The following is a 10,329-nucleotide window of genomic DNA, read 5'->3' as shown; positions in this document are numbered from 1 at the left end:
TCCGCGGGAGGAAGGGGCGGACCCGGGGGGGGGGTCCGCACGAGGAGGCGGGGCTTCGGGGAGGAAGGGGCGGGGCCTGGGCGGGGTCGCGGCGTTCTGGGGTGTTGGCGCGCAGGTGCCCCGAGGCCCCTGCGGGCTGTGGCGGCGGGACCGCTTCCACCCACGCCCCGCGACCCCGTGCAGGGAGCCGCCGTTGCAGGGGGGGTCGCACAGCGGGGAGGGGTGGAGGCGACCGCGGCTCTGGGGTACCCGCGGGGGGACCCATCGGGGAGCACCTGGTGCGCCCTGCACCGCCTGGGAGAGGGTCCCCTGATTTGTCCCATGGGCCGGGCCCCAGGCGCTGAGGACTGCCGGGGAGTGCGGGTGGAGGGGCCGGGTAGCAAATAGGCGAGAGAAGGGTCCCCTGCGCTCCGCCCACGTGCGCCTGGGGGCAACGGAGGGCCCTGGTTCTTTGTGGCCATCTGGGTCTCCTAGACCCTGGGTTGTACTTTCCACTTTCAGGTCCTTAGGCTTCTGTTGTCTGCGCCAGAAAGGGAAAACCCAAATCCGTTTCCTACCAACTGGGGTCCATGAAAGATGGGGAGAAACCGGAGCCCCAGGGCCCGTGTGGCGGAGGGCAGGGCCCTCACACCCGCTCCAGCTGCGGGCTTACTCCCAGCCGCCCGCGGAGGGCAGGGCTGGGCAGGTGGAGGGACCTGCCTTGGCCTGGGAGCCCCTTCCAGCCCAGCCCAGACCCAGTGTTGACGGCGCTAGTCATGAGGCTGGAACAAGACAGTTCGGAATGGCCGCCCTAATGAGAGGACCCCAACGCGGCCCATTCAAGCTGGAATCGCTGAGGATTAGGCAAACTCGGGGGGCTCCGGGGGTAACAGACCGAGCTCAGCACACTGCATGGCTGGGTGCGTGTTGACCTTGAACAGTGTAAGAAACATTTTCAGGAAATTGCTTTTATTCACAGCCTTGCATTTAAACAGGCCTCCCCACGGGCCGCGGTGTGCGGGTGAAGGGCCCTGACTGTGTCCCGCCCTGGAGGGTTCCACGGAGTCCACGGAGGGTTCCATGGAGTCCGCGGCCTCCAGGGCCGTGTTGGAGACCCGCTGACTTCTCACGTTGCCACTGGTACGTTTGCCGCTGCAGGGGGCAATCTGTTCTTTTCCAACAAAGTTCCTCTGCTTCCCCGGGAGAAACCTGCTTAGGAGACAGATGTTTTTAGAAAAAGCAGAGTAGGAAAACCGAGGCAGAAAAGGACACGTGGGGTTGATACTGTGTTGATGGTGAGGAAGGGTGCCCCAGCCCGAATGGAGACCCTTCATCTCCGGGGTGGTGGGTGCGTTAACCTGCCCCGGAAAGCGGGTGCTGGTCTGAAATCATTGCATCGTAAATGTGAGAGTTTGTTCCAAGGAAAGCGCTGATGCTGTTGGCTTCAGGAAGAATACAACAGAAGCTTCATTCTGAGACTTCTGGGAGGCCACGGGTGGGCTTCAACTTGACACCCGGAAGTTTCTAAACCAAGTGCGTTGGGCACCAGGAGCCAAAGAATGCTGCGGTGCTGCTGGTTCAGTGCAGCAGAAGGAGTCCCCCCACCGCCCTGTGTGTGGGCCTCCATGTGGGCTGGACAGACTGACCCAAGAGACGTCTAACAGCATGTACACTGAGCGTGGGGGGCCCCCCAGGCGGTTCAGGGGGCCGGATGGATGTCAACAGCCCACTTCTCCCCGGTCCACGAGGAACCACGGAAATGACAAGAGCAGATCTCAGGAAGCCCCAGCCCTGCCCAAGTAAGCTGAGCTTGGCCATTGTCGGTGCCCAGGCAGGGCTCGCTGCCCGCAGTCACTGGGCTGCCGGCTGGCGTGGGCAGACTGCCCTGGGGGAGGGCTAGCCCTGGGTGGCAGCGTGGGGAGGAGCTTGTGCGGGGATGGCATGTCCAGGGCTGGGCTGCTGGCCGGGCACCCTCCCAGGCGAACACACACCTCAGCTCCAAATAGGTGTCCCCAGCTAGGCCACTGCCCAAACGAACACAGGGCGGTCGGCTGCACACAGGCTTCTGTCCGGGCAGAAGCTGCCCACAAAGGGAGCATGAAAAAGAAATGACATCGTCACTGTGGCCTCGCCGACAGAGGGCCCACACGATCCAAGCCCCCAGGGCGCCTGCTTCTGGGAAGGGCCCACCGTGGGCCACCGTCCAAGCTGCTGTGACACCAGCATCTGCCTCTATCTGTGTCTCTCTGACTCTGACCCCCTCGAATCCCAGCCACAGAGTCCCTCATGCCAGCCAAGGCCGCATCCCTGGGTTCTGGGACTAGGACGTGGCCTCCTCCCCTTGATGCTCAGCTTGACAGAGAATACAACCGTTGCTTTGTTCTGCCTCTGAGTGCTTCTCCTGGTGTCCCCAGCAGGTGACCTCCCGGAACACAGGAACCCTTGGCCAGAGCCAGTCTGGTACTGAGCCTGGTCCGGTGTGTGTACGGAGCTGGATGTCCTCTCACTGCCCATGTGGATTTGTGTGACCAGCGCGGCTCTCACCATGCTGAATGGTACCACGGGCTCCAGGGTCCCCGTGCTGCCCTCCCCCTGCACTGTCCCCCGGCCTCTGACCACCAGCCTCCTCAGCAGGGAAACTGTCCTTTTGAGGCTAGAAACGGAAACACAGTATATGTGACGCACAGAGACGGGTGCTGTGCTCTGTGTCCTTCCCATGGGGCCAGCGGTCTGCTGCTTTCCATCTCAAAGCAGTGTCTGGGCTGTGGGGCACAGGGGACGTGACCACATGCTGCTGAAGGCCGCCTGGGACTCTCCCACTTTGGAGCTGTTACCTGTAAAGCTGTGCGGACTATTCGTAGACAGTGTTTTGTGCCTGATCACACGACTTGTTATTCCTGGACAGAGGTCCAGGAGGGTGGCAGGGTCACGCTGTAAGGGGGAGGCGTGCCGCCTCTGTTCCGTGGGCACTCTGTGGGCTCCTGCTTCCCTGGGGCCCTGCCAGCACTTGCTGGCCTCACTGGCTCTTCCTTTCGCCTCTCTGATGGTGTGGGCGGTCCGCAGGCTGCCCGGGAGAGGGCCGCGATGGGGCGCCTGGGCAGTCGTGACCACAGGGTCCGCCTTGGGCCCCGTGGAAGGTTCCAGCTTAGGGAGCGTAGAAGGGTCACGGGAGGAGCCCTGTCCTTCCGACCACACATGGGGGAAGGGAGGGGGTGTGGAGGGCAGGTTCAGGGACCCGGGCTTTAGGGGGTGATTTCTGGAAGCAAAGAGGGGGCATAGGGAGACATCTGTGTGTGGCACCCCAGGAGCCTGAAAGCCACCCCAGGTCCCGCTGGTAGGAGGATTGTTTTGTTTGAGGGAAACATTCTCAGAGCCTGACACCATCTTTGCCGATAAGTGAACACAGGCTCGCTGTGGGAGTTACAGTAACACTTCACTCAGCAAACGAGGGAAGTCCTGGCGAGCCAGTAAGGGAACGGCACAGCCGACCCACCAGCAGACCGGTCACTGCCGTTCTAGGCAAGGCGCGGGGCCCATGGCGTCCGACTCCCAGGGCACACCTTCCCCTCAGGAGGCGGCAGAGCTCAGCGCGGGGTCCCCGGTGCTGGGTCGTGGGAGGAGACTTCGCGGCGGTCCTGCCGAGAGCCCCTCGGGGCAGCCCAGCCGGGCCCTGCCAGACCCAGGGTCTCACTGCGGCCCCACGGACTCTCCCTGTGAAGGGTTGACGTGGCCGCGCTTCCCCATTCTGGCCCACACGACCCGACCATGCTGAGCGGCCGAGTGCGTGTCAGCCGCAGGCGTTAGTGGCAGCATCCCCACGCAGCCTCCCCGGCGCAAACACTTCACCGAGCTCAGAACACTGAAGTCACAGACAAGCGGAATCCTAGCCGACCACACACAGCAGGGTCGGAGCAGGGGACACGGGCTGTGTCCCTGGCAGCGGGGACCACCCACGTGGGCGGCAGCGGCTGGCCCATCAGGCCCTGGGACCGCCAGGCTCAGAGCCGCCGGGGTGGAGAACACCCTAGCGGTCCTCGGGGTCCGTGCCCCAGCCTCCGGGTGCTCCGGGGCCAGGGAGCTTGGGGGCCCAGCTGCCCTGTCCTCCCGGCCTGTGGGGAAAGCAGCCTCCACCTGATTTTCTGTGCCTCATTCCATTGGGCAGGTCTCGGGGGGCAGCAGCAGAGAGCGGCTGCCCGGCGCCCATGCCGCCCCCCCACTGCACCCCGCAGGCTTGCGGCTGGGGCTCCTCGCGGTGACGCTACAGCGCAGCGGAATGACGGCCCTTGTCGGCAACTGTCCCCATATTAGCTTGTTGTCCCTGCGCAACCGGGAAGCAGGAGGCAGGCGTCACTTCTCTCTTCCAGGCTCACGGGTGGGGGCTTCCTGAAAGCCCGATCACTGGGGACAGAGCCGGGACACAAACCCAGGTTCTCCAGGTTCCAGGCTGGTGTCCCCGGTGAGTGGGCCTGGTGCCGGCCAGACCAGCGTGGTCAGGAGGAAAGGCAGCAAGCCGGGGTGGGGAGGAAACGGCCCCTCAGGTCGGGAAGGTCGGCGGGTCCGGGGAGAGTGGGGTGCGCCCCCTCCCCCAGCGGGCGCGGCGGCTGCATTCAGCCCTCCTGACCCATTCGCGGCTCTCCGTGTCCGTTCGCAGCCCAGCCACCTGACGGACACTCAGCAGGTGCTCACGGTCAGAATCCCTGCGGGTGCGGGAGTAGGTCCCCGCGTCGTGGCCAGCGCGGCTGGGTTCCGGTGTGTGTGCGCCTCTGGATTCTGCGTCCTTGGACATTACTTGACGAAATTTAAGAAAATGGTGCAATAAACTGACCCACTCGGAGGCGGAGAGGTAGAATTTACTTAGAGAATTAAGTCCTTAATCTCTCCTTTTGTGAACAGCACGTGCCCCAGGCCGAATCCTGGCTCCCTGGGGCAGCAAGGGGGTGACTGGGTGTGTCTCTGGGGACGCTCAGGGCCCGGCTCCGGTGGCCATCAGTGGGAGTGAGGGTGGGGAAGGAGGTGAGGACAGCGGAGCCCGGGCGTGTGTGTCTCACAGAAGGAGCCACTCAGCCCCAACCCCGTGCAGACACCCAGATGTGCCCGACTCTTCCCCTCTGTTGCGTGCTGGACGCTGCCCGTCACCTGCTACCTGGACCTGTTGCCCAGGCTTCCTGTGGGCCGGCCCCTCCCCCGGCGGCACGGGGCGCACCCTGCCGACACCCGCGAAGACCTGCCCACGCCTCCAGAGTACACTTGTCACGCTGGCCTCTCCCAGCCCCCAGGCCCGCAGACTTGTGCAGCATGGAGGCCCCGGAAGACCAACCAGCCTCACGTCCGCAGGGACCCTGGCTCCCCACAGGTGCCGAGGGCACGAGCTCCAGGTCCTCCCGGGAGGAGGCGTCAGCATCCCGGGTTTCAGGATTCCTGTTGTTCCGAACTGACTGAGGGCGAGCAGGGGCGGTGCCGGCAGAGCGGGGAGTCAGAGACGCAAACTCTGCGGCCGCCGGGCGCGTCGTGGCCGAGTGCCGGTTGGGTTCTGCACTTGGGACGCACAGTGGGAGAGACGGTGTGCGTGCAGAACAGCCAACACGGGGACGCGCGAGTCCGGGGCGTGTGGCGTGGGTCTCGGGAGCAGGGACGGCCGGAGTCCGCGACCAGCCGGCCCGCGGGGAGTCCTGCGCATCTCTGAGTGCTGACGGTAAATGCGGAGGAGAAAGTTCCGGAGGGGAGAGAGCCACGCGCAGAGACAGACGGGGAGGCAGCCTGACTGCAGCCCAGGGCCCAGGGACTGAACGCAGGAGGGGGAGGGGTGCGGACAGACCAGAACAACGCGAGGGGGAGAGGGGCAGCGTGGCAGAGGCACTCTGGGGGAGACAGCTGCTGGACTTCCCGATTGTTGGAGGATGACCTGAGCGTCCCAGCGGGAGGGTCAGAGGAACCAGCTATGGTGTGGCCACAGCGCGGCGACGCCTTACCAGCCGTGTGGGGCTGGACCCCCAGGGAATGTGTGTCCCACAAGAATGAGGGGCACTGGGCCATTTTTATCTGGACAGACCTGGAAGAATTTTCCAACAGCTGAATTTCTGCAGAGCAGACTCAAGAGGGAAGGTCTGTGGCCCACGAGAACCCAGAGGCAGGTGCTGGAGGACAGCCCAGGAGGGAAGCTGGTGGCCCAGCGCTGAGGGTGCCTGAGGCAGGCGGCGGGTGGCCAGAGGTGGCGTCTCTGTAGTCCTCAAGGCCGCTGTTCCCCGGCAACATCTTTGACGCCAGGGCCAGGCCGGCCGCCTGTGACCAGACGGGAGGCCCTCTGTCCTCTGCAGGGTTCCGGAAGACTCTGTGGCATTGTTATCTTCCCCTCCTGCAGTGTTAACATCAGTCCGCCCACCACGCCATCCGGTCCTTCCTTCCTGGGAAGATTTTAACTATGGATTCAATGTTTTCCAGAAACAGAGGGCTGTCCGGGGCACCTGCTCCTCCGGCGTGAACGGCAGTTGGCGCATCTGTCCCGAATGCCAATGGCACGAGGGCCAAGTTGCCCGGACACGGTCATTCTGTTTGCACGTGTGGCATCTGTGCTCCTGCGTGGTCTCCATGCTCCCACCTGGCCTGGCTACATGTTCCCTCGCTGGATCCATTTCCCCAAAGAACAGGGTTTGGTTCTTCGATTTCGTTGATACTTGTCACATTCTACTTTCTCTGGGTTTGACTCGCTCTCCAGCTTACCGGAGGTGGTGGCTCACCTCACTACCACAATGTCACGACCTTCGTCCTCCGTCTCCGATCGGTTCCAAATAGTCTCTAATTTCCCTCTTGCGTTCTGGAGGCCCCCGGCCCCCCGGGGTCTTTCTGCTTCTGCTGCTCACCTGGCCCCACGGAGGCTGAAGACACGGTGTGTCTGCCTAGAACCACTGCCCTTCGTTTGGGCCTATTTTGTGTCTTTCTCAGTAAACAGGCTCTTTGCTCCTGGGAAGAGTGTGTGCTCTGCCGTGGGGTGGGGTGTCCCACGGGTCACTGAGGCTCACGGTGCCCAGGCTTCCATGTCCTTGCTGGTCTGCCGCTGCCATGGGGCCATCAGTCACCGGGCAAGGCAGGGCTTCCACGTCTTCCTGCGCGTCTGACATCTTCTGCCTCACGATTAGTCTGCCAACTTCAACGCTCAGGATTATGTCCTTTTCGTGGACTTAGTTTACCTTCATTTGGATGAAAAGACTGTATCGCCTGCTAATACCCTTTCCTAAAATCGACTTTCCCGATATTGTCAGTCCAGCTTTCTTTTTTTGAGCATCCACAGGCGAGTCTTCGCTCGGGGCTTTCCTCTGACCCTTCCGTGTCCCACTGTTTCCAGGGGCGGCTTCTGTGCAGCGTCTAGCTGGGCCTCGCCTCTGCACTCAGCCGGCGGCCTCTGCCGCTTAGTCCCGTGTCTGCCTCACTGACGTTTACTGTGTCCGTTGCTGTGACAGCGGAGATTCCACTTTGCTGCCGGCTTCTGCGGTCTCATCTGTTGCGCTCCTCGGCTCACGTCTTCCCGCCTTCTCTTGCAATCGAATATTTCTTAATGTGTTTTGTCTCCTTCGTTGGCTCAAGAGCCATAACGGCTTACGCTGGAGGTTGCTGCAGGATGTATAGAACCCGTGTTTGCCTCCAGCACCCTGAGACCAACACCAGCCCCCACCCCAGCGTGAGAACCGGCGAGAGCAGCCCGGTGCACCTCCCCTCCTGATGCTGCGCTGGGGTCGCAGATACGCCTCAGGGACCCGAAAAATATGGTCATTATTCCAGGTTTGAGTGGCTTCTTGTCCTTTAGGATCATCTAGGATAATTCTTATGAAAACAATCTCTATATTCACCCTCAAATTTCCTGTTTCTGGTGCTCCTCGCTCCCACGCATAGGTCCCATTTCCACGTGCTGCTGGAACGGCCCCTCCTAACCCTCGTTACAGAGCAGATGTGCTGTGACTCGCCCAGCTTAGCATGTCTATAAAAACACTTATCTCTAAAATATATTCTAAAATATATTTTCTTTAGAAAGGATTCAGTTAGATTTTTTCCTTTCAGTATTTTTTTTTTATAGGTTTAATTTGTTTATTTGAGACGGCACACAGGCAGGTGGAGGGGCAGAGGGGGAAGCAGGCTTCCTGCCGAGCAGAGAGCCCGATGCGGGGCTCAGTCCCAAGACCCTGAGATCATGATGTGAGCCGAAGGCAGAGGCTGCCACCCACTGAGCCACCCAGGCGCCCCTTCAAGACATCTTCCAACTTGAGTTGTTGCTGGTGAGAAGTCTCCTCTGTCATTTTGTTATTCCTTTGGATGGCATGCATGGTTCTTCTCTGGCCACTTTATCGATTTTTCTCTTTGCTACAAATCAGCGATATGGTTCTGCACACCTTTTGGTTTTCTTCTTGTTTCTTGTGCTTGGTTCTTGTTGCACTTCTCAAATCTGTGGTTTTATATCTATTTTAAGCAAATCTGACAAGTCAGCAGACATTTCTTCAAAGGCCTCCCTGGCCCTGCCCGCCCCCCCCCACCAGGCCGCCACCGCCCCCCCCCCCCGGGCCCCTGCGGGTCCTGGATGTTTCCTTGTTTCCCTCAGTTTCATTCGCACCCGTCACACCGCTGTCTTCCGCTCGTTCCTGTTACTGTCTTCTTCTGCAAGATCAGATCTCCCAGGGCCCCCCCCACATGGTAGCCTCCCCTCCAACTGCTAGGACTTGGAATCGATTTGACAACTGTTTCCGCATCATGGGCTCGGCCGCAGCTTGCCGGTGTCTCCGCTGCGGACTGTAATCGGATGCAGACGCTGTGAATTTCACCTTCTTGGGTGAAGGGGATCTGTTAGCTGCTCACCGGGGAACAGAATCTTCGAGACTTGCTCCTTTCAGATCTTGTCTTTAAGCTTTGTTGTAAGGAGTGACAGACCTGCTTGGTCTGTGACTGAGTTTTTCCCCAACTGTTGAGCCGGCCCCGGAACAGTGGGGCTTCCACTCCGGCTGCCGGCAATGGGCAGGACCACTCTTTGCGTGCAGGGTTGCCCCTTCAGATCCTTTCTGGTGGCTCCCACTTGAAAGGGTATCGCCTCCTGACGCACAGGCACTGGTCTGCAACCTGTGGGATCCCGGGGACCTGGTGCTGGGCTCCAGGCTTCTCCTGCCCAGCTCCCTCCTCTCAAATGCCGGCTCCCCTGCTCCCCAGAGGCCCAGCCCCATCCTGTCGCCGGGACACCCGGGGTCCAGTGTGCGCCTCCCTCTGTGCCTGGTCCTCAGCGTCTTCATGATGGACATTTCACACGTGGTGTCCAGTTGTCATCCTTTTGGACCGGAGAGTAAACCCTGCTGCATCTCCTCGTCCAGAAGGAGAAGCTCCTAAAACAGAACTTTAAAGTCTTGTTTGAAAAAGAGAGGCTGAAAGTTAACGAGCCACGTAACTACCTGCAAAGTAGGAAAGGGGATATGAAAATAGACGCACAAGGAGTGACAGACCTGAGCGGAAGTCAGTGAAGGAGAAAACAACACATAGAGAATGAGCAGAGCTGAGCAGTTTCTGAAAAGATCAAAGATGCTGAAGCTGACAAAAGCCGCTGGAGCAAGAAGAAAAGGAATCACAGGGGCCCCTGGGCGGCTCAGTCGGAGAACTGCCTGCCTGCAGCTCCAGTCTTGGTCCTGGGGTCCCGGGATCGAGTCCCCACTCAGTGAGGAGCCCACGCTCCCTCTGCCTGCCGCACCCCCTGCTTGTGCGCACACACTTTCTCTGACGAAGAAATAATATCTTTTTATTAGAAAAAAGAAGAAAGGAATTACAAGTAACTAAGCAATTGTTAGGCACTAAAAGCATTTTCCCCAGACCTCCAGGGCCGGCAGTTGGGGGCTTTTTGGAAACGGGGTCTCTGCAGAGGGTCGAGCCCAGGTGAGGTCTTTATGGTGGGTCTGGAGCCAACAGGACTGTATCCTTGTCAACGGGGGATCTGGGGGTGTGAGCTCAGGGAGCAGGTCGCGTGAGGACAGCAGTGGCTGCCTCAGCCTCGGTAGGAGCCAGGCCTCGGCACCCTCAACCCCGGGCCTCCGGCCTCCGGGACGGAACAAATGCTGATTTCCAGAAGATGCCCTGGCAGCTCGCATTTCTGCCTAAAGGCTGCAGGCGTGCCCGCATGCCGCCCTGGGGATGCGGCCAAGAGGCCCTGAGAACCGGAGAATGCTACGGGCAGGTTTAAGCCGAATGCACCAGTTCTTTAAGAGAAACAATGGAACTTCGAGAATCTCCACGAAAACGACACAAATTCTGGCAGCAGCAAAAGTGAAAGTCCCAGCAATGCCCAGCTGCGCCAGAGGCCACATCAGGAATGTTCTCAAGAACAGAACACAG

At 60.5% G+C, this 10,329-nt stretch overlaps 1 long non-coding RNA gene across 2 annotated transcripts; it reads left to right on the top strand.

Moving 5' to 3' along the window:
* The first annotated feature begins 63 nt into the window (after positions 1–63).
* On the top strand, positions 64–4,756 carry LOC123394711. 2 transcript variants are annotated; one of them, XR_006609430.1, is made up of 4 exons: positions 64–245; positions 975–1,778; positions 2,394–4,435; positions 4,631–4,756. It is a non-coding gene; the product is annotated as an uncharacterized LOC123394711 (long non-coding RNA). The 2 variants fall into 2 exon arrangements; XR_006609429.1 differs by lacking the exon at positions 64–245 and having other exon boundaries at positions 1,027–1,119; positions 1,402–1,778.
* The last annotated feature ends 5,573 nt before the right edge of the window (positions 4,757–10,329 follow it).

Source organism: Mustela putorius, unplaced genomic scaffold (genome assembly GCF_011764305.1).
Source record: "Mustela putorius furo isolate JIRA1106 unplaced genomic scaffold, ASM1176430v1.1 tig00000107_pilon_pilon_pilon, whole genome shotgun sequence".
In the NCBI taxonomy this organism is placed as follows: Eukaryota; Metazoa; Chordata; class Mammalia; order Carnivora; family Mustelidae; genus Mustela; species Mustela putorius.
This window is presented reverse-complemented; position numbering and strand designations above follow the sequence as displayed.